Here is a 12,756-nt window from a genome sequence, read left to right as displayed (position 1 = left end):
CATGAGAAAGATGGGGACCCCCAGGCTTAGTTCCCCAACCAGGGATTGAACCCATGCCCCCTATATTGAGAGCTTGGAGTCTTAACCACTGGACCGCCAGAGAAGCACCAGGACTTATTCATCCTGGAACATGCTTATAAGCAAGACTTCATACCCTTCCACCCACACCTCCTCACTTCTCCTTCCCCCGCAGCCCCTGTAACCGCCATTCTCCTCTCTGCTTCTAGGATGTGAACTCTTAGATTCCTAAATCAGTGCTTCCCAAGCTCTCACCTGTGATGGACCCATAGTTTCTAACTGCTGCCCATTGCAGGCTGATGCGACAAGGCAATAAAATAAATTACTGAAAAATGAAATAAACCAAATACATATAAAAACAAACCCATATTTTAAAATATTAGATTCAATAGACTTAAATGACTCTGTACAATGGCAGTAAAAGTTTTTGAACTCTTAATCTCTTAGCTCATCCGGGACTAGTAACACAAATATTGGCAGGATGCCACACTCTGGTACCACTGCTCTAAATTCTCTATTCCCCTGTCCTGGTCACCTTGGAGTCGATGTTGCTTTAAGGACACTGGTGCATGTGTTAAGTCTGTTCCAGATACTATAACAGAATACTATAGACTGAGTGATTTATAAACAACAGAAAGTTATTTCTCACAGTTCTGGAGACTGGATGTGCAAGATCAAGGTGCCAGCTTTGGTGAGGGCCCTCTTCCAGGTTCATAGCCAACTTCTCACTGTCCTCACATAAAGGCACTAATCTCATTCATGAATGCCCCACCCTCATGACCTAATCACCTCCCAAAGGCCCCACCTCCCAACACCATCACCTTGGGGGTTAGGTTTCTACATACGAACTGGGGAGGGACACAAATGTTCAGGCTATAGCAATGCACGCTGCTTACTGTGATCCTCCTCTCAGAGCCAGGAAATCCTGATGGTGAGGAGGGCATTCCCAGAGGAAGAGAGATGGAGGAGGAGACACGAGAGAGGAACCACCATGACCTTACGACTCTGTATCGCAGAATGTCTTGTAATTAGACAGCACCTCATACAAATGCATCCTCCTTCCAGCTCTGCGTGTCAGGCCCATGTTCTCACCTGTGGTACCCAGCCTCCAAGGTGGGGCCCCAATGCTACTAACCTCCCGATACTCACACATTTGTTCAACTATTCCCATGTTGAATTGGGGGTGGCCTTGGGGGGCCCACTGAGTGAAGAGGGATTGACAGCAGTGACTTCTGAGGATGGGCTGTAAAAGGCCTTGTGGCTTCTTCTGCCTAAGTTTCTCAGATCTGTGACTCAGCAGGTATGTAAGAAGTCAGGCTACTCTGAAGCAGCCAATGCTCGAGAGGGCACATGGGGAGAGAGACAAGGGAGAGAGAGGGAGAGATGTCGGAGGAGGAGGCGGGGGACCAGTTTCTCCAGCTCCCAGCCACTCTGTCCTCCCTGCTGAGGTCCCAGATGTGGAGCAGAGATGAGTCATCTCTGCTGACCTCTGTACAAATTGTAGATTTGTGACTGTTATGGGCTGAACTGTGTCCCCTCAAATTCATACGTTAAGATCCAAAGCCTCACTTCCTCAGAATGTGACTGTATTTAGAGAAGAGGCTTTTAAAGGGGTAATTAAGTTAAAATGAGGTCATTAGGATGGGCCCTAATCCAATCTGGCTGGTGTCCTTGTAAGAAGAGGAAATGAGGACACAGACACACAGAGGGACGACCATGTGAAGACACAGGAGAAGACAGCATCTATCAATACATGCCAAGGAGAGGCCCCAGAAAAAAACCAACCCCGCTGACACCTTGACCTTGACCTTCCAGCCTGCAGAACTGGGAGACAATAAATTTCTGTTGATTAAGCCTCCAGTCTGTGGTACTTTGTTACGGCAGCCCTAGCAAACCAATAAAATGACGATAAATGGACATCACTGTTTTAAACCACTAAATTTTGGGGTAATTTACTGCATGGCAATTGATAACCAGAACACCCCCAATCTCCCAGAAAGACGTATTTTTAAATTAGTGGCACAAGAGAGGCTCAACACCTTCCAAAGAAATGCACCTCATATAGAAAAGTGATTGCACTGTTTTGCAACATTCTTCTTACTGAAGCTTGATTATTGTTTGGCTGTGACCCCACTGAGGGGAGAATTGGGGGGATTTTCCGGGCACCTGCAGAACAAACACACAGTGCAGCTCAGAAGCAAGGGAAGCTGTGAGGGAGAACCCTGCCTTGAGATTCCAGCCTTCCAGGCTGCAGGAAAATGGAGACGTTAACCGCCAGCCTATAAAAACACAAGGACGATGAGGTCCTCAATGCGCTACCATCTATTAGCATCAGGACAACTGTAGAATTAGGTGAAACAAATGTGCTTTCCAGCCTCCCAGCTGGAAAGGGGGAGGCTAAAGGTTAATTGGATTCCATTTTGGAATCTGTGCACCTCATAGGAGATTGTACGTGTTCATCACCAAACAAGGGACAAGAGGCTGGGAAAATTCAGCTCACCCTGGGTCCAAGGTGGCCTCTCCCTAAATTAACCAGAATGCCACTGTCAGGTTTTGAGCTTTTCTCCCCCAGCGTTTCAAGCCATTAGCAAGTCACAGGTGTTCTGCTCGTTGATTTGGAAATCTCAGAGGCCTCTGAGTTGTGTCTCTTTGTGGGGAAAATAAAAGCGGTCAGGAGTCAGCAAAGGCATCTCCTGAGTTATTTCACTACTGTAGGTGGGCCCAGAGTTGCCGATAACACGTGAAACCCATTAAATTCGTCCCGATTTGTGGCCAGGTCACAGCCAGCTAAGAGGCTCTGCCAAAACCCCAAGCAGAGTTCCAGGGTGGCAAACGAACATGTCTATAATCTGATGTGGGCTTTTGAAACTGAGGCATCAGAAATATCCATAGCATCCCACCCCAACTCTTTGTTCTTTGGCTCTTCACACTCCCAGCAAATGGAGCTTGGCGTTATGGTTCCAAAACCCACTTGGAGACTCTCAGCATAGGCCCCAGATGTGTGTGATCTCATCTCTTGGTGTCATCCATTTAGAAACTAGGCAAAAATCACTTTGGAGCAAGTCACGGCACCAGTGATGTATGCAGAATTGCGCTGATAACTTGTATAATTTTTTTTACAGCTTCCAAACAGGTCCCAACACTATCAGAAGAAAGCCTGCCTTGACCAAACATTTGCTGGTTCAAATTTCCTTTGCTGCGCACATTTTTTTTTGCCAAGTCCAAAGCCACTGGATTTGGCAAAAATCCTCAAGGACTGAGCCACTGGATGTAGGAAAAGCAATTTTTGGTTACATTCCTCATGGGATACTCCCTGGTCCTGAGTTGGAAAGGCTCTAGATCAGGGAGCACCGAACATGGAACCAGAAGACCAAGGAACCAAGGACGGAGACCTTGAGATCACCCAGTACCACTCATATCGGGGCAACCAGCGTCCCTGCCCTGAGCCCTGAGCTGAGCCCCTGACATGCCTGAGGCATTCACAGAGCCGAGGGGTTCTCCTCCCTCAATAACCAGAGCTCATGGCCCCACTTCTGGACCCCAGAATCCCACCGTCAAGTTGCCCAGAGCCCCCTTCTAGGCCCATCACCAGCCTCTTCCCCATTTTTATGCTCTACAGGGTGGCCCATGCCGCCTACTATGCAACCCTGGGACATAAAATGTCCAGGGGCCAGTTCCCACAGGGGACGGAGTTGGAGGCCCCTTGTGGAGCAGATAGAGAAGGGGGCAGCCTTTCCTGCAACCTGCAATGTTGCCCTTGGGAGTTTGTAACAGATCAGTTCTGAAAAAGTTACATTTGCTTAGCAACAAGGAGGCCACGCTTCTTCACTACTCCGTCAGCACCATGGCGCAGAGCTGAAACTTTATTATCTTATTTCCTTGAAAGTCATCTTTCTAGTCTGTATCTTCTAACATAAGTTAAAATGTGTTTCTCATCTCAAAAGCATGTTCCTCAATTGATTTCTTTTCTTATGAGTAATTGACCCTTGGGGGAAAAAGCATAACTACCGAGGTTCTCCTCTCTGGCACTTGCTGGCTGCATGTTAATTATGAAGGTGCTTCACGGCCGAAAGGAGCCCTGACCCAGGTAAGGCACAGCCGGAACTACAAGACCCTGGTAACCCTTGAGTTTATTCCCACACCCACCATGCCTGAGAAAGTTAATTCCTATCCGGGGACCCACAAACTGGAGGCCACCCCACTGGGCCGGCCCACATCACAAATCTAAACCCAAGTCAGCCTGCACTTATGGAAACACCTGTCAAGGAAACGTTAATGCACGCCAATCACAATGCTCCGGCTCAGCTTTAGCGAGCTCCCCTTTCTGTAGGAAACAGGGCCTACAACAGGCTAGCCAAGCACACCCTGTTTCCATGTTGCCCCTTCTAACACTCTATAAAAGTGGTTTCTGCCCAAAATCCCTCGGGAGGAGGGCTCCACTGCTCCGAAGGCCCTGTACTCCCCAATCCAGGGATTGTTTTCCCTTGAATAAAGGACATCAAACTCGTTACTAAACTGTTTTGGTTTTGTCATTTGACAGTTTGGGTGACAAGATGTGTCCCAAAGACAACTGCTGAAGATCCTGAGATGGTTCCTAGATGAAGGGGAAGTACCCACTGAGCCTTTCTGGTTCTCCAACTCCTAGGCTGCTTGCTGTGATCTCCAGTAAGCCTCTCTCGGATGGAGCTCTGCTTATTTTGCATTCTGAGCTCTTCGAGTTTGGAAAATTGAGGTGTGAGAGACTGTAGTTTTTTCCAGGTGAGACTTAGTGGGCTAAAACATCTGGGTGTATGACCGACCTCACCTACAAGGTAAGTACCTCTAGGAGGTCCTGACAGGTCCCAGGAACTGTGCACAGACAGCCAGGACCAGTGAGTCTGGTTGAACTAGGGAGGATTATATCAACAAGGGAAAAAAATGGATACTCCTCAATCTGAGAAAGCAAGATGCAGCCACTGGCGAACGCACAAGGCCTCAAGGTACAGCAGAAACCACTGGGGGACTTGGGGAAATAAATTAAGCCGAGAAATTCAAACTTTTTTGACCAACAGCATATCGAAATCTAAGTAGGCACAAGTCAGGCTATTAAAGGCCATTAGGGCATCAGCCATAATACAGACATCTTCTCATGAAAGGAAGTATAGATCTATTGCTAATGGGAGTCTTGGAAGCCAAATCCAAAAAATCAGTGGGCACGAGTTGAGCATGTAAAAGCTCTTAAAGTTAGGGCAAGTTGATCATAGAACAGGGTAGATTGACACTAGATCACCTGCCAGTCTCAAGGAAACTTCCCTGCAACAAGGTACACTTTAAAACACCATAAAATCCCGACCTGGCAGCACGTCCCTCCTGGGTATTAATTTGGCTCCAAGAGACCCAAGGTTTACCTAGAGAAACAAGATCCTCAAGTTTCAAAGAAGTGAGCACATCACCTGTCCGCACAGCTGCTCATTGTGTGTCTAAGAACTGTGGCCCTGGAAGCTGTAGGTATCCACAAAAATGGCAAAATCTTACTAATACAACCTAGAATTACAATGGCCATTATTGGGGGACATTGCAATTAGACAAAATTGTTCATTCAAGAAGTGCACATGAAAGTAAGTGTTCCCAACCTACTGGATGAGAGAAAATATTTGCAAGTCATAGATCTGATAAGGGGTTAATATCCAAACTATATAAAGAACTCATACAATGCAATAGCACAAAAAGCCAAACAATCTGATTTAAAAATAGGCAGAGAGGGCTTCCCTGGTGGCGCAGTGGTTGAGAGTCCGCCTGCTGATGCAGGGGACACAGGTTCGTGCCCCGGTCCGAGAAGATCCCACATGCAGCGGAGCGGCTGGGCCCGTGAGCCATGGCCGCTGAGCCTGCGCGTCCGGAGCCTGTGCTCTGCAACGGGAGAGGCCACAACAGTGAGAGGCCCGCGTACCGCAAAAAATAAATAAATAAATAAATAAATAAAAATAGGCAGAGGATCTGAATAGACATTTTTCAAAGAAGGCATACAAATGGCCAACAGGTACATGAAAAGGTGCTCAGCATCATTCACCATCAGGGAAATTCAAATCAAAACCACAATGAGGAATCACTTCACACCTGTTAGAATGGCTATTATCCAAAAGACAAGAAATAACAAGTGTTGCAGGGATGTGGAGAAAAAGGAACTTTTGTGCACTATTGGTGGGAATGTAAATTAGTGCAACCACTTCGGAAAACAGGATAGAAGTTACTCAAAAAATAAGACTACCATATGATCCAGTAATTCCACTTCTGAGTATTTATCTGAAGAAAATGAAAACACTAGTTTGAAAAGAGTTTCACAATATATACAGAGCTTGAATCATTATGCTGTACACATGAAAGTAATGTAACGTTATACCTCGATTATACCTCAATAACAAAGTTTTTTAAAGGGTTTGTATATTCAGGTATTAGCTGTCTTGTAGCAACAAAGGCTCTCTGGCTCTGCTGGTCTGAGTGGGTTGCAGTCGAAATACTGCTTATTTTTTGTTTTTTTCCTACTTTGTAGGTTAACCCATTTCATTATAGCTCCATAAAATTTCCTTCCTTCCATTTTTCAAACAAAGGTAAGAGATAAAATATTCCGTGAGACTTCTGCTTTTTATACCCTTTTTTCTCTTTATGTTTGCTTGGGTGAATTTGTGTATTTCTCTTCTATTGTGGCATTGAAGAAAACAACCAACTAAGGAACCAAGACCTCCACACCCTAACCTATGAGCCCAGCTAGAGGCCCAACTGATTCCAACATCAACAAGAAGCAGAGACTGGGAGTGGTGCTAAAACCTTAAGTTGTTTTTTATTGAAGTAGAGTTTATTTACAATGATGTGTTCATTTCTGCTGTACAGTAAACTGACTCCATTATACATATATATATTTTTTTATGTTCTTTCCCCTTATGGTTTATCATAGGATACTGAATACAGTTCCCTGTGCTATACAGTAGGACCTCGTTGTTTATCCATCCAATATATACTAGCTTACATCTGTTCACCCCAAACTCCCACTCCATCCCTCCCCCAGACCCCTCCCCCTGGGCAACCACTAGTCTGTTTGCTATGTTGGTGAGTCTGTTTCTGTTTCGCTAATACCTTAAATTTTATTTATTTATTTATTTATTATTATTATTATTTTTTTTTTTTTTTTGCGGTACGCGGGCCTCTCACTGTTGTGGCCCCTCCCGTTGCGGAGCACAGGCTCCGGACGCGCAGGCTCAGCGGCCATGGCTCACGGGCCCAGCCGCTCCGCGGCATGTGGGATCTTCCCGGACTGGGGCATGAACCCACGTCCCCTGCATCGGCAGGCAGACTGTCAACCACTACACCACCAGGGAAGCCTGATACCTTAAATTTTGATTGATACTCTCAGTTGTACAAAAGGGGGTAACTGACAAGGCTAATTCATATATTGGGACTCACTAAATGGAGGCCACCCCAGCGGTCTGGCCCACATCACAAATCTAAACCCAAGTCGGCCTGCACTTACAGAAGCACCTGTTGAGTAAACCTAACACACACCAATCACAATCGTCCCAACTCAGCTTTAGCGAGCTCCCCTTACCCTAGAAAACAGGACCTGCTGGCCTTAAAAGGGACTCCCTGGCCTCCTAGCAAGCATACCCTGTTTCCATTTGCCTCTTCTAACCCTCTATAAAACCCCTCGGGAAGAGGGCTCCACAGCCTGGGAGGCACTGTACTCCCCCAATCCATGGACAGTTTCCCTCAAATAAAGGCCATCAAATTGCTTACTACACCTTTTAAGTTTTGTTATTTGACATGCCCCTATGAGGGACAGGGGGACCCCAGTCCTTGCTTATATTTCACAGTGTTATTACAGTGAAAAACTAGAAACCGAACCCAGATTGCTTCCCAGATGGGGTTGAGATAGAAAGATTTGAATAAAGGCACATGGCTAATTCAAGAGCCAGATATAAATAGAATAAAATTAAACTGGGGCTAGGATTTGGGGGGAGGAAATAGCATTTTTCTTGTGGCTCTCCCAGCACCTCAGCAATGCAGGGCTGATATATAAGATCTAATTCGTGATGCCACAAAGAATTCACTGGTTCAAATTTCCTTTGCTCCTCACTTTTCGTTCCAAGTCAGAAGCCACTGAGGCTGGCAAGGATCCTGGGAAGAGCCAGTAGCACCTACGGAGAGAGGGACCTCTAGTGTTGGCCTACTTTTCTACCACACAGCAGCACCATCCATTCACCTATGTGTTTATCTACGGTTATTACAATACTGTTTCTCTGCGAAAACCTTGATTTGAATGTTTAAAGTACTTGTCTTTCACCTCTAGGATAACTTTAAGAGAATGGCAAAATATAAGCTGTAACATACAATATTAAGGAACGCCCTAAGTAACCAAAAAATATTTATTAGGGGCCCATTAAATCTTCAGGCCTGGGATAGGTACTAAAAGTAATTTCAAGAATTCTATAATATGAAAAGGTGACTAAAATACCAGTAGTAACTAAGTCCCGAATGACAGTGAGGACATTAAGTGTATATCTTCCATTTATATACTCAACATTTATGGAATAAATCCCATGTTCCAGGCACATGACTAGGCACCAAACTACAAAGATGAAAGATACAGTCCCTGTCTTCAGGGACTTAAAAGATAATCAAGGGAAGCAGACACACTATAACTGGGCCTGAACAATATTTGAAAATGTAGAACTTCTAGGTAGGACTTCAAAGAAGGACAGGAGTTAGACAGGGAGGGGACACTGGGAAGCATACTCCAGACCTAGGGATATGATAGGCCCAAGGATCTGAGGCTGGAAAGCAGGGGGCATGCCCAGGTCTTGCTGAAGTTAGGTTTCCTATAGGGCATGATGGGAAGGATTGTTTCCTATGACAATCAATGAGATTGACTGTCATTCATTGATTCATTTAACTAATTTGCTGAGCACCTTCCACTATCAGGCCCTGGGTCCTGCACAGAGGCCACCAAGACAAGGTCTGAACCCCTCAGAAACTCACAGTCCAGTGGGGGAAGCAGGCAGGTAAACAACCACCCACTAACCCATGGCATACGTGCAACCAGAGAGCTATCTATGCCCAGGGTCCAGCACAATGGAGGGGGTGACCAGCTGGATTTATGCCCAGGATTCACAGAGGAGACTGATTCGGGCTGAGTCTTAAGGATGAGTAGCAGTGCCCAAATTGACAAGAGGAGGAAAAGAGGAAGAGGTGGACACTGTGGGGAAGCCCAGCATCTGCAAGTACTACTACAAATGGTTCCATCTGATCAGAATCCAGGGAGAGTCCGATACATAATCATAATTCATAATCCCCCCCATGGAATTATGGGGGGACCAAAGCAGGCTGTCTTCAGGGGCCTCAATGAGGAGATTATAGAGGCCTTTTCTCAGGACTCTGGAGGAGGGGGCAGGAAGTAACACATTAAGATTTTCACTTTTTAAATAGTAACTGGAGGTTACACAAAAGATGGATTGGAGGGGCACCACAGTCCAGTTGGTATTGATGGCAATTACACACTGTTGAGGGATTCTTTTTTTTTTTAATACATCTTTATTGGAGTATAATTGCTTCACAATACCATGTTAGTTTCTGTTGTACAACAGAGTGAATTAGCCATATGCATACATATATCCCCATATCCCGTCCCTCTTGAGCCTCCCTCCCACCCTCCCTATCCCACCACTCTAGGTGGTCACACAGCACCGAGCTGATCTCCCTGTGCCATGCGGCTGCTTCCCACCAGCCAACTATTTTACATTCGGTAGTGTATATATGTGGATGCTATACTCACTTCGCCCCAGCTTTGCCCTCCCACCCCATGTCATCAAGTCCATTCTCTATGTCTACCTCTTTATTCCTGCCCTGCAACTAGGTTCATCAGGACCTTTTTTTTTTTTTTTAGATTCCATATATATGTGTTAGCATAGGGTATTTGTTTTTCTCTTTCTGACTTACTTCACTCTGTATGACAGACTCTAGGTCCATCCACCTCAATACAAATAACTCAGTTTCATTTCTTTTTATGGCTGAGTAATATTCCATTGTATATATGTGCCACATCTTCTTTATCCATTCATCTGTCCATGGACATCTAGGTTGCTTCCACGTCCTGGAATTGATTTTGGGGAATTCGATTGGCCAGAGAAGATCTGGAGTTAGTTTTGTCTTGGCTGAAATTTCTTCCCGTTATTCTCTAGAATTAATGATAATAGTAGTAATTGTGCGATGGCAACTGTTTACTGTGCATTTAGAATATGCGTGGCCAGGTACTAAGAAGCCCTATGAGAGAGGCTCCCCATCTCACAGATGGAGAAATTGAGGCTCCCAGAAGCTAGGTAATTAGCCGAAGTTCATTCAATACCAATTAGGGGATCTTGGATTTTTCAGATTCCCAAGCCCATATTTTTAACGCTATGCCTTTTTCATGTTTTTACCATGAATCAAGGCCCCTTGTTGATGACCTACTCTCTTGTTAGAATTTATGCAGTTGTGTTATTTGCCTGAGATATGGCCCCTGCACCCAGGGGGTAGGATTCAAGGGATATCTCTTTTGCCAACATATTAAGTGAAGTCTGAAAAGTTTCCTGGGATAATGGTAGAATGTTACCTGTCTGAATATGATGAGCATGAACCAGAACACAAGGCACCTTTAAGGCCGAACTGGAGGCAAAACTTGTTTTGGGGATTCTTCCCATCCTCCCTGATACATCCCATCACTTAACATCACATCTGGGTTTGGTGCCACAGGGGGCAGTAAACCAAGAGGGAATTATGGAATGTTCCAAAGAGAGAAGGGATCTTCCTGTAACAGAGCTTTCACCAAAACGTACCCTTTGAGCCAGTCTGTATCCACATCCACATTCTGCTCCCATGGGTGTCATGAGGTCAGTCAAACACCCTGAGAGTCGTTCTGGGGGCAAGAGCAGACTCTGGCTTCCTGACAGTAACTCAAGGCCCTGAATTACTAATTTAAAAAAGGAGGAATTCTGGGAGCAGCAATCAGGACGTTCATTCCATCTGTCCATTGGTACCAGCTTCACTTTACAACTGGATAACATCCGTGCCCTGAAATGCTGCTTCCAGAGCTTATGGTGTCCGAAGCAATTTTGGCAACATCGAAGCACTTCCGCTGACTTCTGTACTATGATCTCCAGAATTCAGTGGAAAAGTGAGAACCGATTTCTCGCCCTATTAATAACCGTTTCGGACAGAAGACCTTAAACTGACACCAGAGACCAAATTCTACCACTGTGACATTCTGTTGCTTCCCAACAAAAACCATTCCGTTCTTCCCCCTCGTCTCTGCCTCCTCTGTTCCCTCCTTCCTTCCTGGTAACTTTTCTTTTTCCAGGCTCACGTGTCTCTCCTGGAGGATGTTTAGTACCAGTAGCACCTCAACTTTGCTAACGAGAGGACTGACCCTTGCCTTTGCCCAGTCGCTGTTTCGGGAGGTCAGCCCTCAGTGTGAGGTAAGCTCAGTCCTCCTCAGAACCTTCTTTCCCACTCTAACCCCTCTTGGCACTTAAATTCTACATCTAGCCATGACTTTCCACCTTGAACAGTTAGTTTCTACTTGAATAGGCAGCTGGAGGTAATCAAAGCATGACTTAAATCATTGTCTACTGTTGTAAAGCTCCTTTCAACCAGAAGCTTACCATTAATCACACTGCAAAATAACAGAAAGGTGGGGAGTGATTGCTGGTGTCAATAAAACGATGTCAGCTGAGGACAGAAGCAACCAGACACAGCCACTGGGAACTGCTGAACTGCCTTATTATTTCTGAAGGATTGTCCAGCCTGGCAGATCCGAGGTACGTGCTCTCAAACCAAAGGTTATACTCAGAGGGACACCCCAGCCGCCAAGACGACAGGCAGCGGGTTTAGACCTCTGACATGGTTACATCTCCAGGCTTTGTACCTCAATGTCACAGAGGCGGATTTGTTAACCAGAATGTCAATATATTACCATGCAATTAAATGCAAGATATATATATATATATATATATATATTTTTTATCTAGGAGCAAAAAATCCTCTGAAACTGTAAGGTTAGTTGTGTTGTGAACCTGACATTACAGAAGAAGTGAGGGCTGTGGTTCAGCTACCCCAGCTGGACTAGTCACCCTTCTCCACTGTCACACGTCCTCACGTTCACAAATACGGACAGATGTGCCTGTGTGCCACTGTTCCATAAATACATAATACAATGTCAAGGAGTGATACGTGCTAAAAAATAAAAACAAAGCAAGGAAAGAAGAGAGGGTGAAGGTACCCTGAGGAGGGGACATCGGAGCAGAGAACTGAGTGAAGATGGATAAACTACATGAGCATCTGGGGGAAGGGCCAGCACAGCAGTGGGGAGAGTACAAAGGCCCTGGGGAAATGTGCTTGGTGTGCTCCTAAGGATGGGCTTTGTTTCTTAGCAAACATACTGTAACTGACTCGGTACACCCACATGAGTGTCTCACCCTCAAAGTAAGCAGAGCTACATTTATCATAACAAGGTATCCTTTTGGAGTTGCGACTTGCATCTTCAGATTGTCATTTACATCCCCTGCCTCTCAAACCTCCACGGAACTAACCAAAGCACGTAAAAATTAGCCAAGAAAAGAGTGCTGGGAAATAGCAAAGTGAAAAGCTGGAAACTTTGTGGACAGTGTGATGCAGATGGGGCGGGATGGACAGCTAAATGGATCAGGGCTGATCGGCCTGTGATTCAGCACCTGC

Source organism: Hyperoodon ampullatus, assembly GCF_949752795.1.
Source record: "Hyperoodon ampullatus genome assembly, chromosome: 3".
Taxonomy (NCBI): Eukaryota; Metazoa; Chordata; class Mammalia; order Artiodactyla; family Ziphiidae; genus Hyperoodon; species Hyperoodon ampullatus.
Note: the sequence above shows the minus strand (reverse complement) of the source record.